Source organism: Lagopus leucura, unplaced genomic scaffold (assembly GCF_019238085.1).
Source record: "Lagopus leucura isolate 7727_CA_CO unplaced genomic scaffold, USGS_WTPT01 Super-Scaffold_100157, whole genome shotgun sequence".
Taxonomy (NCBI): domain Eukaryota; kingdom Metazoa; phylum Chordata; class Aves; order Galliformes; family Phasianidae; genus Lagopus; species Lagopus leucura.
Window position 1 is genome coordinate 29,956,816 of NW_024962334.1, and position 15,704 is coordinate 29,972,519.

Here is a 15,704-nt window from a genome sequence, read left to right on the forward strand (position 1 = left end):
ATAAAGTTATTAGGCCAAACTCAGAAGTGATGCAAAAAATGGAGTCAAGGGAGCCAGAGTTTGCAGATTTTAAAACCTGCAAACCCAGGTGGCCAAGAGGGCCAATGCCATCCCAGCCTGCATTAGAAATAGTGTGGCCAGCAGGAGCAGGTGATCATCCCCCTGTACTCAGCCCTGGTGAGGCTGCTCCTCAAGTACTGCGTTCAGTTTTGGGCCCCTCACTACGAAAAAGACAGCAAGGCCCTGAAGCGTGTCCAGAGAAAGGCAACAAAACTGGTGAGGGATCTGGAACACAAGCCTTATGAGAGGAGTGGCTAAGGGAGCTGGGATTGTTTAGTCTGCAGAGAGGAGGCTCAGGGGAGACTTCATTGCACTCTACAACTTTCTGTAGGGAGGTTGTGATGAGGAGAGGTTTGGCGTCTTCTCCCAGGCAACAAACAGGACCCGGGGAAATGGTCACAAGTTGTACCAGAGGAGGTTTAGGTTGGACATGAGGAAAAACTTTTTCTCTCAGAGAGTGGTCAGGCACTGGAATGGTCTGCCCAAGGAGGTGGTAGAGTTGCTGTCCCTGGCAGTGTTTAAGAGGCGTCAGGATGAGGAGCTACGAGATATGGTTTAGTACAAATGGTGATGGGAGGACGGTTGTACTAGATGATCTTGTAGGTCCTTTCCAACCTTGTGATTGTATGATTCTATTCTTTGGGCCAAGATGAAATCAGCAGAAGAATATAGCAAGAAAATGAAAAAAGAAAGAAAAGAAAGAAGCAAAGCACAAACATAACTAGTGAGAAGCTGCGAGACAGTATAAAGTAGTCTTTCCATCCCACCATTCACTCATTCCTAAATTTATCCCCTTGTATTGCTTTATTTGTAATTATTTAGTTTTTCACTTGCAGCACTAAAAGGAAAATTAGAATCTCTAGAATTGGGTCCCTTCTAGATGACACTCCTGTCCTGCATGAGACACCTAAAATGTTTGCCTAAGTCTAAACTGGATGCCTAAGCACATTTCACACTCAGTGCAGGTTTATTGCAGCTCTCTGAAGCACCTGTTATAGAACTGGGTGAATCCAGAGTTGCTTGTTGCTCCTATGTTATCGCTAACTGCCTCCCTATAGTATCAGATTTGCAACAGAATTTAGTCAGTAAGTGGAGATTCCTTTAGATGAAAAAACATTGCAAATCAAAATGTGTTTTTATTCTAAATCAGAAAGAAATGTCAAAATGTCATCAGTTCCTACAGAAGCTCCAATAAATGTAGATTCAGAAATACTGAATTGTTTGTTTGGATAATGTCAAATATTCATACTTTGCTAATGTCAAAATATGTTGTCTCAGGAAGTTAAAAGCACTTCATTTCTATACATTTTGAAAAATATAAAATATTAAAATAATATAAATTATTAGTCATGAACAACATAATATGACAATGTGAAAACAATTCCACAGAAGTAAGTAGCATTCCTGATGTAGCAACTAGAATAACACTAAGTAAAAGAATCTTGTCATAGCAAAATGTTTTTCATTCTAAAGAAGAGCAGAGATTATTATTTCAACACTTCCTTGAAAATTTTATGAAAATAAAAAACAATCTCAAAACGAACTGTATTTTTACATTCAAGGCTTCTTTGTTTTCCTTCTTGTTATTGCTCAGAGAAGGCCCCTTTGTTATGTGTGTTGCAGCTGTTGTCCTATCTTCCCACCTAATCTTTGGGAATGATGCTATCTCAATGAAACTCTGACTTGGTGTGTGTTTCAACTCTACCAGCTTCCACAAGCAGCTCCAGTACATTAGTATCTGCCATCCCTGTAAGAACATCACACTCTGCATATGAAACATCATTATTTTGTGAAGGGAGTACAAGTCTCCCAATGCTCTAAAAGTTGCAAAAGTTTCTAATTTGAGAGTGGTAAATGCCATTCAAGTCCTTCCTTTAGAGCTGTCCTGTAGAAGCAATAACAGGGCTCTGCAAAATTTTGACTTTGTTAATGACATTGGAAGTGCAAAAAGAAACGCACTCTCTGCTCTTTTTCAACTTGATGTGACCACATCTTGTCTAACCTGACTTTTTAACAAACTATGGAGATTCTCTTCTGATTTTAATGCTTCCCATTGATGACAAATATTTGTTTAATAAATATTATTTCATAAATAATGAGAAAATTGAGAACCTCAATGTTTACACTTTTTTAAATTAGATCAAAGTTTTGAAGTGATTATTGTACTATGTATGATTAGAGGTTTACAATATGAAATTTCCTGCCAAAGACTCAGTATATGAACCTAACATTTGACTTTTTGTGGCTGATTAACCAAAATGTCTGAATTAGTATCTTTATCTTTTGTCTTGTTCCTTTCTCCTGTTTTATTCCCTCCACCTCATGTTTTTCCTACAGTCTGGCTGTGTCTAGCCAGGAAAAAAAAAAAGTCAGGAATGGAAGGAAAATTATTATTCAACTGTAACTCAAATTATCAAATTAAAACTGAGGGTTGAAATGAAAAAGAATCCTGTAAAAAATAAATAAGAAATGAATTATCTCTCTGGTTTTATGTGTTACCCTATCATTTAAATACAGCTACCAGTACTCAGTTCTGAAAGATAAATAAAAAGAAAATGTTCATACTTTTAAAACAAAGGTTGACAATATTGTTAACAATAACTGAGGGATTGGTGGTCTGGAAAATAGTACAGCTGTATTGTTAGACCACTGGGACACTATCCTGGCTGGTGCACACCTTCTAACTGGCATTCTGTATGTAACTATGGAAAACAACAAAAATTCATTCTTCAAACTGCATCGAATACCTCCTGGCTTTTTCTTTGTTGTAAACTGTGTAAAGCACATGACTTTAAAGGAAAGGTTATATAATATTTATGTGAAAACTAATAGTGGACAAAAAGGGTAAGATGGAGGCAAGGTAAGAGCTGCCACTTTGACGTCAGAGCCAAACTGTTGGATGGGGCTGTGAGTACCACCTGTGGCATGTTGGCAGACCCTGCACGTTCCCAGCCTGTGTGCATCCCTGTGCAGAGCCCTGTGGGCACCCACTGCAGAAGGGAGGATTTATAGACAGTTGCCAGAGAAGAAGAAAATTTTCTTGCAGCTGTGATTAAAAAAAATAGTCTTTCTGTGGGAAGTGGGCACTTGATGTGAGAAATTTCATGAAAGAATCAGTGTTTCACATAAAAATGAGGTGGAATGATCTTGTAATTCATTATACATACGTGCAAAACATTAAATATTGCCGTTGACAAGGACATCTTTACTAAGGCAGCAGTCCATTAAGTGATGTGCACTGACAAGAATGAATAGCAGTTAAAAACTGTTCTATTAAAAATACAGTGGTTTACAACTTCCAGCTGCATATCCTGTATTCTTACACGGTATATGGTTGAAACAACAAGAGAGCTGGAGCTATCTAACTTAGTTACTTAAATGCCATTTCCTCATCTTATGAATAAGTAATATATATTAAGTACTCATCCGAGTAGGGATGAAGTCTGCATTCCCAAGTGCCGTCATCATTCTCTCTTTGGTCCTCCATCTTTTACATTAAATGTATTATTGCCAAATTAAATTCCCACTGTAGATCTGGAGAATGTCTTCGATGACCCTGAACTTGTCCTTTTCTTTCAGCTACATCAGATGTTCCTATAGAAGACATTGCCTTTTCCCACCAAGGTTTTCTTCTCTTATTATTCTTAGACCATCACAGCTACAAGAGCACTACCACTAGTTTCAATTATTTCAGACAGCATGAAACAGCTTTCATGGGACCAAGAAAGCCTTTACTCAGAATAGCCTATAGTCTGGTCATTATGACGCTCTTCTGGGACATGTGGGGGTTTGAATCCCATTACATAGAAGAGACAATTGAATCTGCCTCTCCTGCAGCTTGGGTGAGTACTTTAATCATGAGTTATTGGATAAAAGGTTATGGAAGGATCATCATTGTCTTCTCCAGATGCATTTTGTGAGAAATGAATAATAGCACCTTTTAGAGCAGAGCCTCAGCGCAATGAGTCCCACTGGGACTAAAGTTGTAAGTACTGAAGGACAGCTTCAGACTACCTTTGCCTGTAACAGCTCATAGTGGCTATTTTGAGCAGCTCAGCACACTTTGCCAATCTTTAGTAAACATTTATGTCTCTTGAGACTTTATACCAAAACTAGGAATCAAAGTTAGGGCAGTGATCTAAAAATGTGATGGTCAAAAAACTAACTAGAGAGCCTGAGACTCCTAAATTCACCAGAAATTCTGAGTTATGCATAATTGTCTGATAAGCTGGCAATTTCAGTATCATACTTCAGAAGCGTAGTTGATGTTCTGAAATAAAGTATGTACCACGTGTACTTTGGTATCTAACGTTATTTTGCATTCTGAACATTTTCCTGAATGCTGCTATTGGGAATGATTCAGACACTTGAAAAAAAAAGGTTTTCTAGCACTACTACAACAATAGATTACATTTTTGTCTAAAATTATTACTTTAGATATCAGTTTTAAAATAAGGAAAAATCATCCTCCTTACCCAGGTTTCTATTTCAAAGATTCTAGGAGAATATTTGAAAATTCAATTAGTTTTACCTGATTATCAAAATCTAAAGTTAGATGGACTATGGGCCATTTGTACATGCTCTATTGTTATGTATTACACAAATTGTAACCAGGTAAATGAAGACTCAAGAAAAGTAAAAAACTAGTAATGCTAGCTACATATGTGCTTTTTTGCTATCCAGACATATTTTTTTTCCTTTCATAGAAATAGATAGAGGCTGAATTCAAAGTCAGTTATGGACATTTAAGATTCTGTACGCTCCCGTAACAAGACCAAACTCTGACAACATTCCAATTATGAAGAAATGCTTTAAAATGCTCTGTTCCTAGTTTTGCTCAGTCGTAGAGAAAATGCTGTAGATGCTGAAGATACAACGATGGAATTCAGCCTTCTGGTTCTGAAAAGCCATCAAAGACATATTTGCAGTACTGCTCTTGCTGGATGTTTGAAATGCAATAGAATATACTGAGGCACACATTCTTTAAAAATCTCATGTTTTCATGCAACACTAAAACATATCTGACATGCACTGAAATGTCAGTAGCATTATATGAGATGACTTGATATCACAAACCATGGTGTCATAAAAGTAAACAATCTTAGAAATAGGGATGGGAGCAGTGCACGTACTTGAAACTGCAGAATTTCCTTTAACCTCTTGCAACTAGTTATTTTCTCTTCTGTCATAAAGATTTTCAGCTCAGATACAGCCTTGATTTTTGAATTTACTGATTCTTTTCTCTCCACTACAGTATTCTCTGTCAAGTTACTTTACAATTTTAGGTTGCATGCAGCTGTAATATTTTCCACTGGGAGAAAAGATGAAGGAGATTTTAGTTAGACAATTAACACAAAAGTCGGAGTCCCAGTTGTCCAGCACTACTCTGTCACAGATGATAAGTCACTCATGAGTTTGGACAAGTCATTTAAGGGGTTCTCAATTTCCTACATATAAGTGAAGCTACTGTAAAATTTCTGAGGCACTAAAACAGTACAGTAAAAGTGACATCTAAACATCACAGTTTAATTTCTATATCATAGAATCATAAAATAGTTTGAATTGGAAGGCTCTTACAAAGGTCATCTGGTCAAACTCCTCTGCAATGAGCAGGGACACCTACAGCTAGATCAGGTGCTCAGAACCCTGACCTTGATTGTCTCCAGGGATGGGGCATCTACCACCTCTCTGGGCAACCTGTACTAGTGCCATAACCCTTATTGTAAAAATCTCCTCCCTTATATCCAATCTAAATTTCTCCTCTTTTAATTTGAAACCATTTCCCCTTGCCCTGTTACAGCAGACTCTGCTAAAGAATCTATCCTCTTCTTTCTTACAGCCCCCTTTTAGGTACTGAAAGGCTGCTCTCTGGTTTCCCTGGAGTCTTCTCCAGGCTGCACAGCCCCAGCTCTATCAGATTGTCCTCATGAGAGGTGTTCCATCCTTCCATTATTTTTGTGGCCCTCTTCTGGACAGGCACCAACAGGTCCACATCTCTCCTATACTGAGCACTCCACAAGTGGATGGAGTACTCCAGGTGAGGTCTCACAGCACAGAGCAGAGAGGCAGGATCACCTCCCTGACCTGCTGGCCGTGCTTCTTTTGATGCAGCCCAAGTTATGGTTGGCTTTCTGGGCTGTGAGGGTGCACTGCTGGCTCATGTCCAGCTGCCATCCACCAGTGCCCCAAGCCATTTTTGGCAGCACTGTATTCCATCTTTACATCCCCCAGCTTGTACTGATAGTGGGGGCTGTTACAACCCAGGTGCAAGATCTTGCACTTGGGATTGTTGAACCTCATGAGATACAGCTGGGTCCACTGCTTCAGTCTTTCTGGTTCTGTCTGAATGGCGTCCTGTCCCTCAGGCATGCTGACCACAGCACACAGCTTGGTGTCACCTGCAAACTTGCTGAGGGTGCACTTAGTTATATTGGATTGTGTGGCCCCAAGCCCTTTATCCTGGGAACTAAGAAAGTAAACTTAGAAATCAGAAACTTTGCTCTGCCACTTTATATCTGCTTTAGAACCACTACTCACTGACACATTGAACCAGTTCAGCCAGCAATGGTAAATCAGAATACCTCTCCTTTCATGATACAATAGCTGTATTAAGAGATTGAAGAATGTGTCTTGCACTCTGATTATTTTATTCTGTGTATTCACTCTTCTAATAAAAAAAAGTCTGAGTGTCCCCAATTGTTTCTGGCCACTAAAAATATAGAAGTTTTGCATTGGAAAAATATGTTGGTTTTTTTTTTCTTCCTATGGAAACAGCTGGAAAACTGATCTTCATCCTCTATTTTTTCTGAAACTCTATTAGAATGTTACATCATTCACATCTGTGGTTAGCAGACTTCAGGTTTCATCATCTATGGAAAAACCAAAGCATCTTGCAAAGCATATGCAGAATTCTGTGAAAAGTGGAATATTAGAACTGCTGTTCTCAAAAATATCCCAGATTTCCAAACTAAATCCTTCCAAAAACAAGCAAATAAAAAGAATGTAAAATCAATAAGTAAAATCCGTTGCAAATTTTGAAGGAACATATATGTATATGTGTATATATTTACATATACAAACATCTACAAGCACATACTGTACGGGAACTGTTGAGTCACAGCCTGAACCACTGATTGCTCACCTGAGGCAAAGGCAGAGTCAGCCATGGGAGCACAGGTGAAGGCAATTCAGCTGTGTGACTGGAAGGGTTGGAGCCTGGCTGCACCTCTCCTAGACCTCATTTAAGGGCTGACTGCCACAGGGGAAGGGTCTCTTTCTGGAGCTCCCTCCTTTTGGAGTTTTCTGCTGTGAGCCTACGACACAAGTAAGCATCTTCTTTTATTTCTGGTTTTCCCTTTCTATCATGATACTCCTTCTAGTTATGTGACCTGTAAATTGTCAGCCTAACCACACTACTCTGCTAATTGTATGGCTGTTGATTGTACACATACGTGTATATAAATATAACTGTAACATGTAAGGATAACTATGAACGTATATACGTTTATGTTCTTTTAGGAGGTATTCCTGTGTTCTAGCTTTTCTGTCTAAAAATCTTACATAGGAATTTAATTTAGGTACTGAATAATAAAAGGAAGCAAATATTCCCAAAGGTGGATCTCTTTCAATCAATGTAAAGAAAGCAAATGATGCAGAATCAGCACAGAAATCAATCTAGGTAATTTATCCAAATGAGCCATCAATATGATCCTTTTGATAAAAAAAGGAGAATATCAATTATCTAAAGAAAAACTATTAAATACAGAACTTTCCTGTAAATCAACAGTCTCTTGACTTCTGACAATAGCTGCGTTTAGCTTTAATCACTACTTTTTAGTTTAATAATCCTTGGGCTCCCTCTGGTTCCCTCGATTACCGTGCAAAGCATACAGAATAGATTACATATGACATTTCCCCATTATTTTAAAAAAAAAAAAAAAAAAAAAAAGAAAAAAAAAAATAAGAGAGAGAGAGAACTGAAATAATGATTTTTCAGATTCCTTTTCCTCCAGTAAAAATTAATGAGCCAAATTAATCATAGGAATAATTAGTAGGAATTAATCTCATGGCCTTGTCAAACTAAGTAACTTTCCATTGTTTGTCTGGAGGTTTAATGGTGACTTCTAGCAATAATTTCTGTACTTCCAAACTTATTGTAAATAGGCACTGCATTTCTCTATTTACCCGAAGCTGGAATATCTGTGAATATGTAACCATATTTTAAATAGCTCTCAGCTTTTCACTTGGGCTAAATGGAAAAAGTACTTTCTGTTGCTATTATATTTGAGCAATACATGAAAAAAATCTTTCTTTTGAAAACCTGACATAAAAAGTAAAGCTGAGAGTTTACAAGTGAGTCTGGATGATGTTTATCATGAATGCTGACATTAAACATAGAAATAACAGTAACTGAAAGATAATAAGAGAAAGAACCAATCTTTAAGTCACTTCCAAACTTTTCAAATTTAGTCAGACATATCTGCAGGGTCAAATCAGTGACAGGCCTTATTTAATGAGTATTTGTGGCAGAAACAATCCACAAATCCTTGAGGTAAGACACTGACAAAGTCAGCTCTAAAACTCCTGCAGTGCATTTAGTTCAAGTGTATTGCAACCTTCATACAAGCAAAACTGCTTTCAATGCAGTGCTTTACTGTGTTGCGTTTGTGTGAAGACTTATAGAACACTACCTATTTTGGCCAATTGTGAGGTTAGGTGGTAAGAATTTTAATGGTCTAAATATTGGACTTACACTCCTAGAAGTGTAGTTATGTAGCTGTGGTAGAGCCTATTTTAAATTAAAGGGAAGAAATGCATGCAGAACCAAATTGCAACCATTAAAACCACATATTAGTACCATTCCAGACATACTTCTTCAATGTATTTTTTTAACTACATTTTCTTGATCTTTTTAAGATTTTAAGGTCAGAAAAGTGACATGATCATCATCTAACATGTTCTGCTGCTTAGCCTGTGCTATGGAAGCCCAGTCAGTAACTCCTACTGAAGTTCTGTTACCATGGATTGAGTAGAGCATTATAGGTAGAGAGCTGATGAGAAACAGTGCAAATCCCTTTTTGGCAACTGTTCCCTGAAGTTAAATAACTTTGGTTTTAAAAATACACTGTAATTAAATATCTCACACTACTCTCACACCATTGGAGCACTTTATGGTTTTGTTTACTGGATTACAAATACTGCCCTGCATTACCATGGCTTATTTTATAAAGCACTTTCAGACCTTTGGATTGCCTTTTTGGTTCTCTTTAGCGCAGCATAATGCTGGACCCATTATTTTTTCTGTGTCAAACTCATTGCTGCTAGGGCTGCCAAATACCTCCTATGTATGGACTCAAGCTATGGTTGCATACCCTGTGTTGTCCTATGGTACGTTATTGCCATTAATAGCAACAGGCAATAAAGGCATAGAAACGTACCCAGGCTATAGGCAGGAAGAAAAACCATCAACATGAACCTAATACTCATCCTGATTAAGGACTCCAGATTCTGATGACTCACAGCAGCTGCTCAACACTACCAGAATGCAACTACCAACTCCAGGACACAGAGGAGCATAGGGGTGAGTAATAGGTCCAGGGAAAAGGGTAGGAAATAAAGGTGTGTAAAGCAAAGCTTTTTAACTAAAGTGCTGTTACTACTGAGGCTTTTTTTTTTTTTTTTTTTTTTTTTTTTTTTTTGGTATGGAAGCAGCCTAGCTAATTATTCTTTGTAAAAGTTAGATCTCAACTTATAATGATTAGACCCTTCAGATTTCAATGGTAATAACATTAAATTATTGGCTATATAAAATGGTATGTTTGGGTTTTTTGCCTGCAAACAAGATTTTGAGCATAAAGACAACAAGAGTGAGAGCTTGCCTGTGGCCACTGGGGGCCCTGGTCCGTGGCTGCTGCTGCAGCTGACTGAGCAGAGAAGGAGCTCTGGACACCTCAGACGGGACAAAGGGACCAGCAAGAGACCAAAGCACATCTACATTTATATTCATGGTCTGACCAAAGCCTCGGTTTCTGTCACTTGCAGTGGCACAAGAAAGGACACTATGGCTGTGATAATGCTGATGCAGTTCTTTAATTTTCTCTCACTCAGTAGTAGTTTCTGGATTTCAGATAAATCTTGCAACTTATCTCTGATTTTTTTTTTTTTTACAGAAGCTTTAACATTTTCACTGGAGCATAGAAATCAAATCGTAATGCTTTATTCCAATAATCTCTTCAAAGACAAGCGTTGCATTACAACTATTCATCTTCTGTATCAGCTTTAAGCATTAATGAAAGTAGGGAAAGGACCAGAAATCAGTTCAATTTTGCAACACATCTGTCTTAAGAACTTCTGCTTCTGACATGAAGCCATAGGAACTTTTTTCTCTACTATAATTTCCAACAAAGTGGAATCCTGATTCCTCAGCCTCCATTATACCTGATCCTGAAACTCCCAATGACTGTATGTGTCAGGGATGCAGAGTAGGGAGAGGGCAAGAGCTGGGACATCAGGGAGGTAAGCAAGCAGCACCAGAAAATTGAAGAAGTTACCATTTCTCAAGAGTTCCATCAGATTTACTTACTGTAGCCAGGATGGTTCATGATTAATAAGAGCTTTGGTTTGTTTGTTTGCTTAACTGTAAAATCTGAAAGGCCAGTCTGAGAGATGATAATGCTGCATGTGTGAAAGCCATTTGGATCTAGGTTGACTAGTACTTGTTTAGCAAAAAAAAAAAAAAAGAGTGGGAATAATAAAACAGCCTACTTTGTTGGATGGTTCTGACAAGTTAGTAATTATCTTACATGAGCAATTTTATAAAAATGCAGCTTTCCTCTGATCAAGTTCAAATACCATGCTCTATCCATCAATGACAAAAGTCAGCTATTTTTACCTTATTACAATGCTACTTTAACTCATACATTATACCATTTTTTCCTAATATTTCTTCAGTCCACACAGGCCAACATGCTTAAAATGGCAGCATCTTGCTGAGGTTGTGCAGATACTAAATGCATAGATTATGAATTCCTTAATATTTACCCCTTCCTTGTTTAAGATAGTGTGCAAATTCCTTAAAGTAGTTCCTCATTCTATGCTTTTCCTATCAGAACTGTAAACAATATTTTCCTACTGCGGGAAAAACTTATTGATGGCAACAGAGATATTATGCATCTCACAAGGGCATTGCCAATTCTGGGCCAACTTTGATCTGTGCCTTGTATTAATCTCATTTTTATTTTGATGCTTCTACTTGGAATGCTATTCTTCTCTGTGCTTTCAAGATCAGTAGTTATACTCCTTTTTGTTTGTTTGTATCCCTCCAGCTTCTTCTGGAGTCTAAACTAGTATCTCTCCAGTTTGGTTTCAGACTATAAGGATATTCTGATGGCAAACCAGGTTATGATAGTAAGAATAAAATGCTTTGCAAAATCTCTCAAAGAATGTCAGTGGTCATCATCTCAATTATGGAACACTTCAAGTTAAATAAATAAATGCCATGACTTTGTCCAGAAGTAATAAGGTTCAACATTTGGTACATGTCAAGTTAAATTTCTTGCAAGAAACTTAAGTCCTTTATTGGTACCAGGAAATACATATGTGCTAAGAGCAGTTCTGTATAGATTATTCATCCAAATATCAAGATTGAAGGAAAGTTCTAGCCTGTAGCCATAAATTATTTTGTATATCTGCAACAAATAGATAAATTTTCTGCCTATGCAAGGTATGGCAAACGATATCATATGGAACACAAGTAGTCAAACTCAGGCCAGGCTTTTGAATTTTGGAATAAAATATTTGAATTCTTAGTCTGAAGTTAAGAATTTACGACAGCACAAGGACACTTTGATGTGCTTAGCTTCACAGACACAGCTAGATGCTTATCATCTGAATGAAGGCATGCCAGCTTGGGGATCTTGAAATAGCTCTGTGTATGTTTCTGTTTATGCATTATTCAGCTTTCAAAAGCTGTTTGGTAAGAAAATTAAGACTAAGTGGCAGAGCCATTAAAGAGAGGACACTTAGTACTTGGGCCAGAGACCTTCAGTTGACTTGGTGTGTAAAAGGACAGGTCTCAGGATAAAATCAATACCTCCTGCACTTTTGCCATTTTTGTTTCTGGATTAATTCTTTTTCTCTGCATCCACAGACAGTGGTCTGACAGGTGACCATGCTCATCAGGAGCAAGCATCAGTGACTTGCAAGCTTCTTGATGGAGCCAAAACTGTGACTTAATTGTGTCTTGCTGTAAACAAGAAGCTCATTTTGAGTCCCCAGGTAGGCTTTAGTGAAAAACACTAGAAAAAATGTAAAAAAAAAAAACAAAAAAAAAACCACATAGGCATTCAAAAGCAGCATCTTTGCTCTAAACAATTGCATTAGTTCCCATAAACAGTAATCACAAAACTACAATGGAAACAGGTCAAGTTCTTGCCCTTGCATTTCATTGGCCTCTCAAACTACGTGAATAAAATGAACTTAACCCACATACTCAGGAATTTAATGTTAACTATAAAATTTCATCTTGCTTCTTCTAATTTTCATTTGATATGCCTTAAAATGGGAAATAAAGACAAGTGCCACTTTAAACTAAGTAATTGTTTCTTAACATTAGGCTTGCTATCAAATTAGTCTCAAAAAGAAAACTGAGATTTGCCCAACTATGAAAGCTTAGTTGAAATTTGAAATTGATTTATTTTGCCCATTGCATTATTCTTCTCCTGCATATTTAGTAGTTTCTCACGTACAGCAGAGTAAAGGCAACTTGATATATAAACATATTAAAAATGAATATAAAATGTTTTATAAGCTACATGTTACTGTAATAATAAGTTGACAGAGTTCACAAGGATGCTCTGTGCTAGCAACAAAATGGAATATTTGTAATAGTGTCAAAGTGGAAAATAAATTTGATGACACTGCAGAGAGCAAATGTAATTAGTTATAAACAGGCTTTATTTTGGAAGTTTATGAGATATATGATCTGGAATACAAAGATATAGGAACTGAAAAGTGGTGGTGACTATGAGGCAGGGTAGAATGAAATCTGTTTTGCCCATTTATCTAAGGGCTGTACAACTAGATTAATGTGTTAATATTAACCAGGAAAGCACCTAGCTTGAATGAAAAAGTGATTCTGTAACTAAAGAAGGGAGATCTTAACTCTGCCATTATTAGCAGGGAATTATTTCATGAAAATGGAATGCTGATTAAAATACCTATTGCTTCTCCACAGGAATTTAAGAGCAGAATATGAACAATAATGCAATACAGAATGAAGCTGAAGCTGTAGGTGTTTTACCAGGAAGAGCACTAGCTCCTCATCAACAAAAAGCGTATCTTGAATCCATACAGCTCCTGTCCTTGCATTTCTGTCAGAAAGATATCTTAGTACAAACATACAAATAACTGAATTCAAAATGTATTTAAACTTGATTTCTCTTAAGTATGAATGACATCCTCAAAATTTCAGCTTCCCCACTTTCTACATCAACTCAATTTTATTTTAAGTCCACTGAGTCAAGCACCTGTACTCTCTGCTGCGTGCACACGCACAGCCACGGAGGCAGCAGGTGAAGCTCCCATTGCAGACTTCTTGCAGTGGAGGGCACAAACAACAGGGGGGCAGCTGTTAAGACAGTTGAAGTGCCAGTCCATGCACACACTGATGAAAAAGAAGAGTCCTGCATGCAAGACTAAGCCCACAAGCTGCCAGCTGGACTGTGCTGCTCCATGATATCAGCAATACAGGAGCTAAAATGGAATCACAAGTGGTGTTGCCTGCTCTTCTATCAACCTCTTCATGCAGAAGCTGTATTCCAAGAGGAAAATGAATGGTCTTTGACAAGGAAAAGCTATGCTTCCTTTTTCTCAAGCATCGCTCATAGCGTTTCTAAGGTTTCTGAATATGATGTAGGTTATTAGCACTCACTGCACCATTTGTGACTACAAAATGTCACTAGTCAATATTTTTCCCATGTTCCCCTTTCCTTGCTGCAGTCTGTGATTAACACTTGATATTTCAAGAGAATACTCAGCCTGCAGTTACTGCTTTGCTTTCATATTTTTTCTCCTTGTTTATCTTGCTGTATTCTTGAAATTGCTTTGCTTCTTGGGGACTTAGAAAAATCCAGTTCTATGGTGGCATTTTAAAAACAACTTATCTGGGCTTCCTGGCACTGTGACAGAGTGAACTCACATGCACATCTGCTTGCTTTCTAGTGACTCACTGCAGGTATTCCAGTTGTTGGCCTATGAAACAAATAAGGTTGTAGGGCTGTATCCTTGCAGCTGACCCAGCACCAGGCAGACCTCCTTGTTGAGATCGCACATGCTTGCTCTCAGGGACCCCACACATCTCCTTAAATCAAGCTCTGATTTGAACTCTTTAGATAGAATCTAATACAACGTTGATATATGAGATTGAGAACATTTGAGAGATAGGGATCACAGGACATAGTGACAAATGTATCCACCATGATGATGCCAAATTATAGGTATTGCCTTCACATCTGTACTGTATGGTGGCAGAGAATGTACATCTGATAGTGCTATCAGGTGGAGCTACCCTCCTGTAAACCCATGACAGGATTCTCACACAAGTAATACAAATTAGAGTGAGGAAGGAAGAGAAGGTTGTTTTTGGCAAGTGTATAGTTTAGAATTGTGCCAGAGCTCTGAAATGAGGAAAAAGCAGCATGAGTATTCAGCTGTATTTTCAAGCTGTCTGCCTTTAACCTTGTTTAACTTTCTATGAACATTTGGAAAGCTCCTAGCACGGTGTTCTATGATTATCAATATTTATGTAGAGCAAGGGCTAAGTTTTTATGCTCAAAAATTTATACAAAGTGAATTTTATATTTGTTTTCCATAAACATCAGTATCAGAAGCCTGGTTGTAGCATTAGCACTATGCCATCAGGAAGCAGAAACAACACTGCATGCCTAGTGCAACCCATCACTGTTAAGCAATACAGACAATACTCCAGAAGAGATCTGTAGAGTGCATGAATCATAGAATAACAGCACAAATCTGCAGAAACAGTCATCTGTATATAGGCTTTCTGTCAATGGAGAAAAGGAGCAAGATTTATCATGTTCAATTTAGGTATGAATTATTCATCCTGCTTTTTTGGCAGACTTACTTTCAGCATTATTTTCATTTTACAATATACTAAATTTATTCAAGCTACTAAGCAGCTAATATATAATTATTATAAATGATCTTATCAGTGTACTGAGAGCTTCTGTTCTCTTTTTTACTAGGAAATAGTTAAGAAGCATAGTTTTTCTGCAGAGGTAATAAAGCCAGCTAAGAATTAGTAGGCAGTCTCCGTTTTTCTGAAGGTAAACTGAAGACGAAAGAAAATCTTTTAAATGTTGACCATTTTCAGCTTCTTATATAACATGATTGTAGATCTCAAGACTCAAGCTAACTCCACTAATTGTTAATAAAGTGCCTTTGTCAGACTTTATATTTTCCATTTTGCCGTATTCATGTTTTATAATAATTTTCTAAGATCCTTCTTTTCTGCAGAAGCTGAAGTTACCAACAAATAAATTGCCTTCTTGAAGTCAAAATATAGGGAAAAAAAAGTCCTCGAAACGCTTCAGCATCCTCCAGAGGTCATACTTTGTAGAACAACC

General features: G+C 37.5%; 1 protein-coding gene and 1 long non-coding RNA gene across 2 annotated transcripts in view; one reads left to right on the top strand and one right to left on the bottom strand.

Moving 5' to 3' along the window:
* ZNF804B (zinc finger protein 804B) overlaps nt 1–15,704 on the bottom strand; it is a 211,295-nt gene that overhangs the window by 89,448 nt on the left and 106,143 nt on the right. The window lies entirely within an intron of this gene.
* LOC122189660 lies at nt 7,308–14,158 on the top strand. The gene is made up of 4 exons (XR_006181912.1): nt 7,308–7,384; nt 9,557–9,640; nt 12,209–12,336; nt 13,295–14,158. It is a non-coding gene; the product is annotated as an uncharacterized LOC122189660 (long non-coding RNA).